This window comes from Pteropus alecto, unplaced genomic scaffold, assembly GCF_000325575.1.
Source record: "Pteropus alecto unplaced genomic scaffold, ASM32557v1 scaffold22, whole genome shotgun sequence".
Lineage (NCBI taxonomy): Eukaryota > Metazoa > Chordata > Mammalia > Chiroptera > Pteropodidae > Pteropus > Pteropus alecto.
In genome coordinates, this window is record NW_006434839.1 from 13977621 (window position 1) to 13990726 (window position 13106).

A 13106-nucleotide genomic window follows, 5' to 3' on the forward strand; every position below is an offset into this window, starting at 1 on the left:
ATAGAATTATGTGAAGTTACCTTGTCAATTTGATAGCCTTTTGTTTTGTGATCACATTTTCAATATATTTTTACTTTTAAAATTCATATTAAACTAACATTTTATGGCCAGTATGGAAGTCTGGTGTGGTGTCTAAATGTTTTATTATTTATTTCTGATTCTCTTTCACACTGGCTTACATGCTTCCATGTTTGATCATTTATTATTTTGAACTCATACTTTGCTGAACTTAATCTAAGAGGCATGGACTAAGGAAAATTCGCCCCAGAATATATTTTCTACTTCTGGGATCCAGAAGGCACCATCCGTCTGGGACTACGTTAGATAAGGAGATGTAGCACCTGAAGTCCCTCGTCCAGAGAGAACTTGCTGCCGCACTGCAGAAAGTGCACTAGCGGACAACCTCCGGCTCTCGGGTCCTTCCGTTCTGCTCAGCTGTGAGAAGCCCCGGCAGCTGAGATCCTGAAGCAGGTATAATGGCCTGGCTAGTATGGGCCAACTCAGAGGCGCTGGCAGGCAGTACTCACTCCAGATCTACCCCCACTGTGGCTGGTGTGTTGCGCCTGCATCACTAGCAGATCTCCGCTCGCCTCCCAGCACTGACCCCTAATAAACAACTCGCTCAATCTCTTACCTCAGTCCTCCTGCTTCTGAAGAACCCAACTGCAATAGACCACTTTAATTCAATGTATTGGTGTAGGCTGTCCATGACCTTGCAAATAACTTACACATCAATCCCAGGAAGGTCTATGATTAGAAATTCAAGAGGAAACATTATTACATTTTTTTCACCCACTCAGAGCTATGGTAGACACAGAGTTTTTATTTTAAGTTCCCTTTGAGATTTTGCCTCAAGTAGGCAGATTTTTCTACTATCCTTTGATAGAAAGTGTGATTCTTTATGGGAGGGTCTCAGGTTTATTTTCCTTTCTCCTCAATCTGTCGAGATCCAGGGTCTGAGTCCCTGGCTCCAACACATTTAATCCCCCAAATTCTAGATCCTTGATCTTCAGTTCCCATTTGGCTGAATTTAATCTTGGGAACTTTAAGCAGCCTTAGGAGAGACTGCTTCTCTCCACAGGGGATTGCATTTTGGTCCTGTCAAAAGTCGGGAGGAAGTGCGGGTCAGGATGGCTGTAAACCGACTGGTGGTCCTGGGGACTGAGGCCTTACCGGAAGTGCAAGTGCGAACTGCGGCCCAGGTCCACGTGGGCGGGGCTTGTGGTCAGGAATTCTTCGAGGCAGTTCTTCCAGCCAAGCCTTTTCACCAGCCAAGACTGAGACAGGCAACTTTTCTCACCTGCTCCCTCTGGTGTTCGTGTTTATTTGGTTTTTAACTTTACCCATGGAGAATGTTGACTTTTGAAGGCATCCTGTTTTTCCTGTCTTTGATCCAAGTCCCCACGTGATGATGGGGGTTGATTTTGTCCTCTAACCTCTGATGCTTTATTAAACCAAAGACTTCAGGGCCTGATCCATGTCTTCAGAGAAATCGCCAGCATGAGCACATGCTCAACTGTAGATTTGTGCTTTTTTGTGTGGTTTTGGGCCTTTGAATTTCCTCGGCCTTCTCATTGGCCAGGCTATGCATTAAAATGGTGTTAGTTATTTTTTCTAGCATTTTTAGTTGTTTTGAACTTGTGCATTTTTTTTTTTCTGGTTATCTAGTCTTCCTTGTTAAGGAGAATAGAAGTAACTGTCTTAGTTTTGAGCTAATTTGAACTGAATCATGTGCTCTGAAAAGGAGGCATTAAAGGAAATAAATTCTAAAAGCTGCCAGTAGAGTTTTCAAACTATATATACATTAAGGCCGTCTTTTATATTAGAGCAGGCTCTGGCTAATCAGCTGTGCCAAAGGATGCTCAAGGAGAAAAGCCCTTGATCCAAAAGAAGTATGCAAATGAATTTCTGAGAAAAATATTGGAATTTTTAGTTTAATTAATTAATTTAAAATTTTTCTGAAGAAAAAAAGAATAATCACTGACAACTCTGAGAGATGGTACATCTTTAGGAGCTGCTGCTTCTCCCATTGATAACATCATCATGCTGGCATTGATGAATGGAGAAAGGTAAATGTTAGATTAGAAGACAGCTGATGAGTAGAGAAAAATCATCTTTCAGATGACACATTTATAGCTCAGGGACGCTAGATGATTGGCATATGATCACAAAGGACTGTGATGTTATCTTGTGGCTTCTTTGCTGTAATAAGCAAACGTAGGAACAAGAGAGGTTAAATCAAACCAGATTTCATTTTCGGCACATTTTCTTTAGAGACAAAGACCCCATAGATTTCAAATAGAAATTATTAACATGAAAGGTTTAACAATAGCCAAAGGCATACAGATCACGTGTGGTACTTGGAGCAGAGCTGCTAGTGTGTGCAAAATGATGAGCATCTTATTTTGTACACGTGATGCTGATTTATATTATCTTTAAACACAGGCAGCAGTTGGACAGAGTTTACTTCAAGAGATTTATGTTATAAAGATAACTAACATCTCTTATGTTTTGCAAATATTCTCGCTCCTAGGATGCCATTCTGGGTGAACTCCGGGTAACAGTAAGAACCAATCTTGGCTCTGTTCTTTTTTCACTTTTTCCAATGCTATCCTACTCTTCACATTTCTTCCCATATGTCTCAGCAAATGTTGTAATAGGGTTTATGGGCGATGTGTGTGTGATATCTTGCCTAAAATAAAAATCTAAAATATATTCTGAAAAAAAAGCAACAGTGACAGCACTTTGGGCATAGCGAAGGTGACAGATGTGGCTGGGAGGAAGGCTATATTTTTCATGGCTACAGAGCACCTTTTCTCTAGGCCAACATTATGTTTCTTCCCAGCATACCATGTGTCAGTGACTCCAAATGCTCCTTCTGTGGCAGAATAACAGAAGCAGTGATTCTCGAGGCTGTAATTGCTCTTGCTATAATTGCTCTTGTTATGGTACATTCAGTACCATCTATAGTGTTTTTCTTCCTGACAGGAAAGAGCTTTCATGGTCACATAGAGGTTCTGCTCTGCGCGGCTTCCAGAGTCTTGTGTTTACATGGCAAGGCCCCAGCCTCCTACTCCGAGATCACTGGGCTGAACGAGGAAGGGACTCGACGTAGTCTGGACTTGGCCCCGACACAGCCTCTGAACTGGATTGATGTCCGTTGTTGCCACTTTCTCTGAGGAGGAGAGGGCATTTCTAATTCATTCAGAATCATTTGTCCAGTCTCACTGGTTTTCTTGGAAGGATTTAAATTTCCCTCTATCTTTTTTTCTGCTTATTTCCCATATATTTTTATTTTTTAAAAGAAATGCCAATCTACACTATATTTCAGACTCCATTCATCTGGCCATGCTCACCAGGTGTCCCTTTATAATGCACTCTGGAGAGATCCACCTTGTAGGACAAGGCTTGCTGCCCTCAGCATCTGCTGTCACCTTCCTGCCTGGCCACAAAACCAGTCGCTAGACCCACCAAGTAAAGGAGAGTCCTCTGGCCGTTCCAAGAAACACAGTCTACTGTGAGTTTCCGGTTCTTACGTAATAGAGCTGTTCTAACAAGCACAATCCCCTGAGCCTTTAATCCCTTTTTACACTCTGCCAGGGAAGTTCTGGTATTGCTGTTCATTCAATGGGAGTTAACACTTTCCAATGCATGTAAGAGCCTTCCTAGTAGTGCTTTAGGATTGGGGCTCTCGCCAGGACACTAGATTCTGTCTCACAGGAGAGCACCCCTGTATTGATAAACTCTGCTTTATCCATCTTTACATTTTGCCACCCTTGGTCCAGCACCATTGGCATCTTCCCGGGCATGCTTTCCCGGTTCCAGCTGGTAGAGCCGAGCCTAACACTCCTTGAACGTAAAATCTGAGGGAGAGGAGCAATATAGAGAAGATGAAGGAGCTATGGAAGAATCCAGTCCCTGGTAGTTTGAGGAAGAGGCTAGTGTCATCATAATAATGTGGGCACTTCCGGAATGGAAGTTGCACCACAAACACTGTTTCACCTTGAGACCAGGGAATGAGGCTTTTGTACTCCCATGCTATCAATTTTGGGGGCAGATGGTATCAAGACAGCTTCAGTCATCCATGAACATTCCTCCAGAGAAGACTGGAGGTGTGAGGTGTTAGCTGATGAACCCCACAAAAACTAGGGTTTGAGCACATCAACCAAACCAGTAAAAGGGATGGTAGAGGATCTGAGCGGGCCATCAAGACAGTTTGTTGCACCATTTATCAAAATGTTCCTGGTATGTTAATGCACATATGCTAAATCCAAAATTTTTATTAATATTTCAATCAAAATATTTTTTCTCTCTACATTTACAACACATTGCTTGAACCTCTACTTTTAATTGATTTAAGTTTTTGAGTTACAGTTAGTTGTTTATACAGCTCTCTCCTACCCCAATTGTAAACTCCTTAGGAATAGTTATTCTCCATTGGACCTCGCAGAATGAAGTTATACATAATACTTAATAATTTTTTAAAAATGTGTTTGATGATATGTATCAGAGTTGGCAGGACAAAACCTATCCTTTTGTAAATAAAAGATATTCTCAGTTTATCTTTTCGATAAATCTGTATCTCCATGTATTGTGTTTGCTTAGTGGTGTGTATGTCAGCAAAAGTCCCAGGGATCCTTGAAATAAAATGGTTATATAAATGTTCAATCTGAGCCAGCTTGAAAGGTTGGCTTTGAAACTGACAGAGATGGGATCCTTGGGAAAAGGTGTGGTCATATTCTCAGAGAAAAATCCTTGAATAAGGATTAATTAAAATAAATGGGGAGATAACTTTCACTTAAGTAAACTTTAGAAATACCTAGAGAAAAATCGAATGTACCTAGTGAATTTTCCCCCCTGGTTTGGTAGAAAAGAAATGTCTGCTACTCAAATAATAGCAGTAGAGTAGAAAACAAACAGACAAAAACAATGCTTTGGCAAGAAAATATCAAAAGTGAGACGAAGCCTTTTAAACTACAAAAGGGCAGACGGGGATAACATGAATTAAAGCAATTCTCTTTGTAATGTCTTAAGGCGTAAGGTGAACACTTTCACTAGTTTATATTTTTGATAGTTGATTGCTTTGGCAATCTAGTTAAAATTATTCTTTGAATAAATTTCCTCTGATGCTTGTCCAGATCTTTCAGACCAAGGTACTGAGATAGTTAGTAGGTAACATCAAAAACAAACAAACAAACAAAAACACCAAAAAGTAGAACTATTACTAGGGCCCAGACTGTCTTCTTGATGGAACTTCATAACTTGCCACAATTCTCCAATTAGTCTTCGAGTCTTGAACAAATTGGTTTGGAATTGGATCTTCCCTTTAGCATCAAGAAGAAATCAAAAGAAGATCCTATGTGTGTGCGTATGTGTTATACCTCCCGTGCCGAGATCAGTGTACTTATTCAGTGTGCAATCAATATTTACCAAATGGATAATTATTCTACTTGTTTTTATGACGATATAACTTTACACGTGGTTAGCATATTAACACTTAATCACAGTATATTATTAAAATTTATTGAAATTTAAATTACTTAAAGTAAAGAAATATTAGGATATATAGATTATCAAAAATTGGAATAGATATGCTTAAACATGCTTTGATTTAGCTGAGTGCATTTGAAAAGATCTTTATAGGTCCATGAATTCTTTTTCAGTGAAGACTAAGTTAGGGGTATCTGTTAATAAGGATTCAGAAAACAAAATTGAAATGTTTAGATAAAGTTTACATTTTGTTATATTTAGGTTTTAAATTAATGCAAGGTATATTCTCAGATCTGCTATAACCTGAGAACTCTCAGGTTAACTCCTTGATGCTTACCTACCAAGGTCCACAAACACCAGCTTCCTCCTTTTGCTGGAGGCCCTGCTTTCCCCACATTGTCCACATGAGCTGGCTCCTGTCTCTAAGACAGAACTAAACTTCCCTAAGGTTGTGAATTATCGGAGGAAGCAAACTATGTACAGTTGAGACAAGTGATCCTTCCCTATCTCTCCTCCCATTTAATAAGGAGATATCATCTTTCAGCTTCCATTTGTTATATGGTTACCTCATAAACATAAGATAACAGCATGAACAAAAGCAGGGAACCTGGAAATTGGTAATTCTTTCCTTAGGTTGAACATAGATATGCTAATTTATAAAACCACGCATACCATTATATAAGAAGAAAATATCACTCAAAAAAATGTCATTTTAGCAGACAATAAATGAAATGGACCCATAAGTGATATGCACATGTAAGTACTTTATTAAAAAGTGTGACCAGAGCCTCAGCAAAGCCATCTGCTAGGTGATCTTACCTAATTTTCACCATCTAAAAATCCTTGGATCCCTCTTGTTCAGGACAATGCCAGAAGACTTTAGAGCTGTCTTGATTTAGCACCTGTCTTCCATTGGTCTCCGCCTGGACATTCTCACTCACTTGGCTCTTCTCCCTGTTATCCAGCCATGCTGATCCCTAACTCACTTCTGAAAATGGCTATTGTTACTCCTTTTTCAGGTAGATCTTTTTGCCTGTGATGTTCTCCTCTTCCCACCATTTTTCCCCCCCATGATTAATCTATACTCATTCTTCTAGACTTAGTTTGGAGATCATCTGATTTGTTCATATTTTCACTCACTCCTTGGGCTGGTTGCTATTCTCACAGCATTCTCAGAGCATCCATGTTACTGCTGTCAGAGCTGTCCCCACACTATACTGCACTACACTGTAATTGTGTCCTTAACTAATCATCTCTAACCTTTTTAATGGCGGGCACTGCATCTTATTCATTTTAAAATTTCTTTTCAGTGTCTTATGTGTCTAGTAAAACTCTTGATGTCTAGAGTGTTTAATTAATGTCTTTTGAATTAATTAATTAACTAATTAATTAATGAAAGCATGAATTCTTTCTTTTGCCAAAAGTATACTATTCATTTGACAAATATCATGAGTGCAAAGATAATTGAGACATAGCCACTGCTTTTTAGAAAGGCATAGTAGAGCAAGAGAAACACACTGGAAGATAATTACAATAATATAATTAAAACTATAGGAAAGAACATACAAAGAGCTATGTAAGCACAGAGGAGATTACTCTCCACGCTGTATGGGAAGATATGAGACAGCTTCAAAAAAGTGGTGTCATTAAACAGAGTAAGAAAATTTTGAGGCAGAGATAAAGAAGGGCATTCCAAATTGAGGAAATATGAAGACTTACAGGTATGAGAGTATCTGGTTTGAGGCAACAGTGTTGCTAGGATGTATAATGCAAATAGTGCAGTAGAGAGATAGGGTTACAAGAAAATTATGGGTCAGAACCAAGTTGTGAAGTCTTGTAACACTTGCATAGCAATTTGGATCTCATCCTATAGTTAATGGGAAGTTAGGGAGAGTTTTATGAAGCAGAGTGTCATGAATAGTTCTGTTCTTTGGAAAAATTATTGTGCCTGCTATTTAGAAAATTAAGTGGAGAACAAGAGTTTAGAAATCATTTAGTGTTTGAGTACAGGGGAAGTTACTTTAGTGTATTGCATGTTATTTTTTGCAACTTCAAAATTGAGATATCAAAGTGCTACATAAAACACTAGACATTGTGTCTAGTGCCTTGTAAGCATTCAATGTAATTCTTGATGTTATTATTCTCACTACAGGGAAATATTTTAATTTTCAGAATAAGCCTTTGATTCCTTTCACTCCTTAAATAGAATTTCCATGGGGTTAAGTGAGTTTTAAATGTAGTCTCTAGCATTTAGAAAAGGATGGCCAATACAATGTGAAAATTTTTCTTTTCAATTTGTTTAATGATATTTAAAAATCATTCTGTCCATGAATACATTTCTACAAAAAATTTAAAGGAAATGTTTTCTCTAAAATTTTTCTCTAAAAGTTCAAAAGATAGTGTAGAAAAGACACATTTGAAATAAATTGAAATATATTGGGAGATGATAAACACTTCAAATTATACCTTTTTTATTTACAGGACCTTTTCGTAAAAGAGGTTTTGGCTAATTATTGTCTCTATAGATAAGTTCTTTTCTGAGAACCATAGTATAGCATTAACTGTTTTATTATTTGTCACAGTAAATCTTCAACTTTGGGAATAACTAAAAAAGCATAATTACTAGTTTATTTGCAGTTCATTATGGAAACACTAGCCTTCCTTTCACGAAGGACATATAACAAAGCAGGAGTGAAACATGTCTCTATGAGGAGCTTTCATATAGAATGTCAATAATACGTTGTTACTTTGTTTTATTTATTCGTAATTGTTATTTTGTTTTATTTGTTTGTTTTGCCATTTTGTAAGTTGTGAAGACCATTCTCCTTAATAACCAGAGCTATCCTAAACTGGATGGTTTTTGTCTTTTTAAAAAGAATTGTCTATTATATTTCAATAAAGCCAGAAAAAAAAAAAGTATTGACAGCTCATGCAGTAAAGGCAAGATATTTCACAAGGCATCTTGCAACATCTTAATCAATTATTTCTCTTTAAAGTGTTATATTCCAGTGGGTTTAAAAATAATTTTAGAGCTGAATTGTAAAAATAATGCTTGACTGACAAACGAAATCTCACTTAATGAGCTTGTGGTTGATAGAGAAAAACAAGTATTAGAATGTCATTCTGAAATAATTTTTCTTTGCAGTTTTCATCCAAACTCATCTGCTATGTTTCTTAGGATACAAAACACAAACTATAAAAATGACCAATTGAATTTTCTCAAAAGACACATAATTCCAAATATTCATGAACTCATTAAATTTTTATTTATTTCATTCCTACTTTTGAGTGAATGAAAGCAAAACATTAATTTTGAAAGTTGAAAAATTTACTGTGACTTAATTCAAGAAACTCATATAGTTGATGCCTTCACATAGCTTTAATAAATCACATAACTCAGAGGACTATTTGTACTAAGGAAAACTGATATTTGGCTCAAAAGCTCATTCCAACATTGTTGGCAAACCAGTTGGCATTTAAAGGAGGTACCCAGAATCAGCTTGCTTTTTGTGGGTAGGTTCTTAGATCAAGTAAAACATTTGATGTAGCGGCAATTCAGTGCATACCTTTTGGCTTAATGGTTGAGGTGGGAGTAGACTGCCTGAGACTTGACCTTTTGGTCAGAAATTATATGTTTGGCAGAGAGAATGCTTGTCTGGTCACTAACTCCCCAGATGTTATCTACTGGTAAGCATACATGGAAGCTCAACTTATGTTGTATATCTGACTCAGTCTGTCCTCATTCGTGGTGGTGACTTCCCTAGTCCACTGATACAGCATGAATGCAGAGTCCTGAACACCTCTCCTGGCTTGTTGGAAATTGAAAGCTAAATCTCTATCAGTCTGAGTAAATGAGACAACAGACTTCTTTTATCAAGGGCGTATCACCTCATAACTGGAGCTTTAGGTGTTAATGTAAGTGAGAACAAAACAGATGAGAATGCGAAGAAGTGGAGTGGGGAACAAATATGTGAACGTACTTGTAGAAGAGAGACCCAGAAGGAAAGGTTAAAACTTTCTCACTTTCTACATCCTAAGCTTATATATATATTAACAATATATATGTGGTTTGTTGAGTTTCTTCTAGTATTACCAGGTTCTTGCATTATTTTATACCCCTTCACAACCCTATGAAGTAAGGGTTGTGAAGTAATTTTCTTACTTAACAGGCAAGGAATCTAAAGCTTAGGAAGTAACTTGCCAAGGTGACATGGCTAGTAAGTAATGAAGCCATATTGGCCGCCACCCAGTCACTCCAGAGGTCAGCTCTGAACCATTCAAAGATGCTGCAAACATAGAGTATGTGATGGGAAGAGCACCCCTGGGGCTGTGTGATTGGTAGCCCTTCCAATCTGCTCTATTGCCCTGGACAAAGGTAAGGGTGGACTTAAACTTAAAGCTCCCTTTGTTCTCTATTGCATGACCTTGAACTGTAAGGCTTTGTTATTAATGTTCTCTGGTTCTTGAAGGAAAGGCAGCACTGGGAGAGGGAAAATCATTTCACACCTTTGTTGCTCCTGCTCAGTGCAAGTCTAGGTTTTTACAGGGCAGTGCCAGGTTGATTTATATTATTTCCAGCAATGAAAAAAAGGAAGAAAATGTTCATTTAAAAAAGAAAGATTCTTAAAGTTTGTGGGAAATAAATAAGATTTAAAAAGGTTAAATTTTTTCTATTTTGACATTTTCCATTATGTTGACATTTTCTACGGTGTTTGGGAGGGGAGACCTTCTCTGTTTTGTTTTGTTTATATTTGTCTTAAATCAAGCTCTTTGTTTTAAACTATTTCTATTGTTTTTCCTTTTTTGCATTGTAGGAGCATGTCTCACCAAGAAATTACTAAATTGCTTTTATTTAGTTCAAGGTTAAAATATGGTTGTTGAAAAGATATATGTTGTTTTCCTTTGTTTAAAAAATATACAGTAGAAATCTATGTATCTCAGAAGAAAAATGAAAATTTCCCTGGTTTAAAGGATTTTAGGTATTTAGCCTCTGAAAAAACACAATTATATGAACATTAAAACCATGTTTATGCAAAACATGTGTTTTTGTTGAACTCGATTTTGATGGGCAGGATAGCTAATTTAGTCTCAAACTCTTCTTTGATATGAAGAATTATCAACATAACGTTTCACCCAGACACACAAGTGAGGCTTCCCAACTCAGATTGCAAGGCCAGCGTGCTGTATTTCAGCAGGCTTCTGCATTAGCACGTTGGTTCTCATGAGGACCACTTGTGTGGATAATTGCTTGATAAACAATTTTTCTGATTTAAGAGTCAGAGAATTACAGAATTTCGAGAACTGAAGGGACTATTTGCTGGTTTTAGACTTCTCATGAAGTCAAGCACACTTGTTTTGTGGGGGTTTTATTGTGGGGGAGGGGTTCTTTCTTTTAAAAAAATGATATTCTACATATTATAATGGAGAAAATATACTGTATGGTCTTCCCTTGTACAGAGCCATTTTAGTTTCCTAGGCTTACCACAACAAAGTGCCACAAACAGAGTAGCTTCAAACAATAGAAATTGGGTTCAGAAAGCCAGAAGTCCAAAATCAGTGTCAGCCCGGTTGGTTACTTCTGGAAGTTTCTGAGTGTGGTTCCATGCTCCTCTCCTTGCTTCCAGTCGTTAGCAGCAATCTTTGGTGTTCCTTGCCTTACGGACACATAACTGCCATCTCTGCCTCCATCTTCATGTGACTTTCTCCCCGGATGTGTTTTTGTCCAAATTTTCCTCTTTTTATAAGGACACCAGTCATCGGATTAGGGTCCATGCTAATCTGGTATGAGTAAATGCATGTCAGAAGAAAGTTTTCATTGACAGTATAGAAATAATTCATTTATTTTTCATCTATCCCCTAGAAGGCAAAAATCTTGTCTATTCTTATTTTCTTTCAAATTCCAAGTGCCCACCACAGTGCTCAGACATAACAGATGTTCAGGAAATATTTGTCGAGTGCTAAATACATGGAGAATGCACTCTAACATGAGGTAAGAACCTAAAGAACACTGGATTTATGGAATCATAATCCTAAAAGACATTCCAGATATTAATTTTTCTACTACATTAACAACCATTTATGCTGATGAAATCAGTGACTGTACTCATAATTAGAGCTTAATTTACCTTTGCAAAAGAAAATAGGATTTCTTAAAGTTCCATTTTTAAAAAACCCAGATATTAGCAACCAGTGAAGCAAACTCTAAGTTGAAATGAAAATTAGGGAAATTTTTCTTCTATCTAATATAATTTGCGAAAAAATAGAAGTACCCCAAATATTTTTTTACCAATGCCCACAGTTTGGGGCATGTAGAAACGTAATATATTCTTTTTTTTTTTTTTTTTCAGGCAGTATGGTTTGATTTCAAAGCTAGGACAGCCCTCTTGTTCCAGAAATACTTCAATTTCTTCTCAATGCTTAAAATTCCACTAAGTTATGATGTTTTGGCTTTAGGCTTTGATTCTGTGTTAAAAATCAGTTATCAACCTTTCCAAATGCAGAGTTTGCAAAACACATTTATATACCTTATCTCATTTGATCTTTATAATAGCCTTCTGAGGTAGGAAAGTAGCATTGTTTCTTTTTGGGAAAAAGATATACAGAGGAAAGAGTATGATTTGGGAACTAGAGATGCTGGGTTTGAGTCCCAGCTGTAACTCATTAACAGTGTGATCTTGAACAGGATATGATCTCTTTTTCCCTATGTACAGAGGACTGAAATTTTACTTTATAGAGTGATTGTAAAGAGTAGAGAGACTACTTTCTTTCTATTCATTCATTCATTCATTCATTCTGCAAATATTTATTCAGCCCCTACTGAGACCCAGGCACTGTGCTAGGCTCTGAAGAGACATTAATAAATGTGGCAGACCCTGTTTCTGCTCTCCTGGGGCTTACAATCCAGCACGGAGCAGTGCTGAGCACGAAATAGTTCCTCAATAAATGGTTGTTACACATGGCCGACCCAAAGTCACTTGGTGAGCGCAGAGCAGAGGAGGAGCATAGCTCAGATTTTGGAATCTCTCTTCTAGTCCTCTGGGGAAAGGGAGCTCATTGCTACTTCTACCTGAGCCATTTTATTGTAGTCATCATCTCAGGTATGTATTGTCACAGGAGTGTCTTAGTCCATTTGGGCGTCTATAACAGAATCCCATAGACTAGGTGGCTTAAATAACAGACATTTCTCAGTTCTAGTGGCTGGGAAGTCCAAGATCAAGGCATCAGCAGGTTGGGTATTAGGCGAGGGCTGGCTTCCTGGTTCATAGATGGACCTGACTATGTCCTTACATGGCAGAAGGGGTGAGGGAGTTCTTTAGGGTTTCCTTTATAGGAGCACTAATCTCATTTATGAGGGCTCCACCCTCATGATTTCCCAAAGACTCTACCTCCTACTACCATCAAATTTCAATTTCAACAAATGAATTTGCGGAGGACACAAACATATAGTCTATGATCTATCTATCTATCTATCTATCTATCTATCTATCTATCTATCTATTATCACCTATCTGTCATCTCTCTATCTATCATCTATCTCCCTATCTATCATCTATCTATATCTATCTATCTATCTATCTATCTATCTATCTATCTATCTATCTATCTATCTATCTATA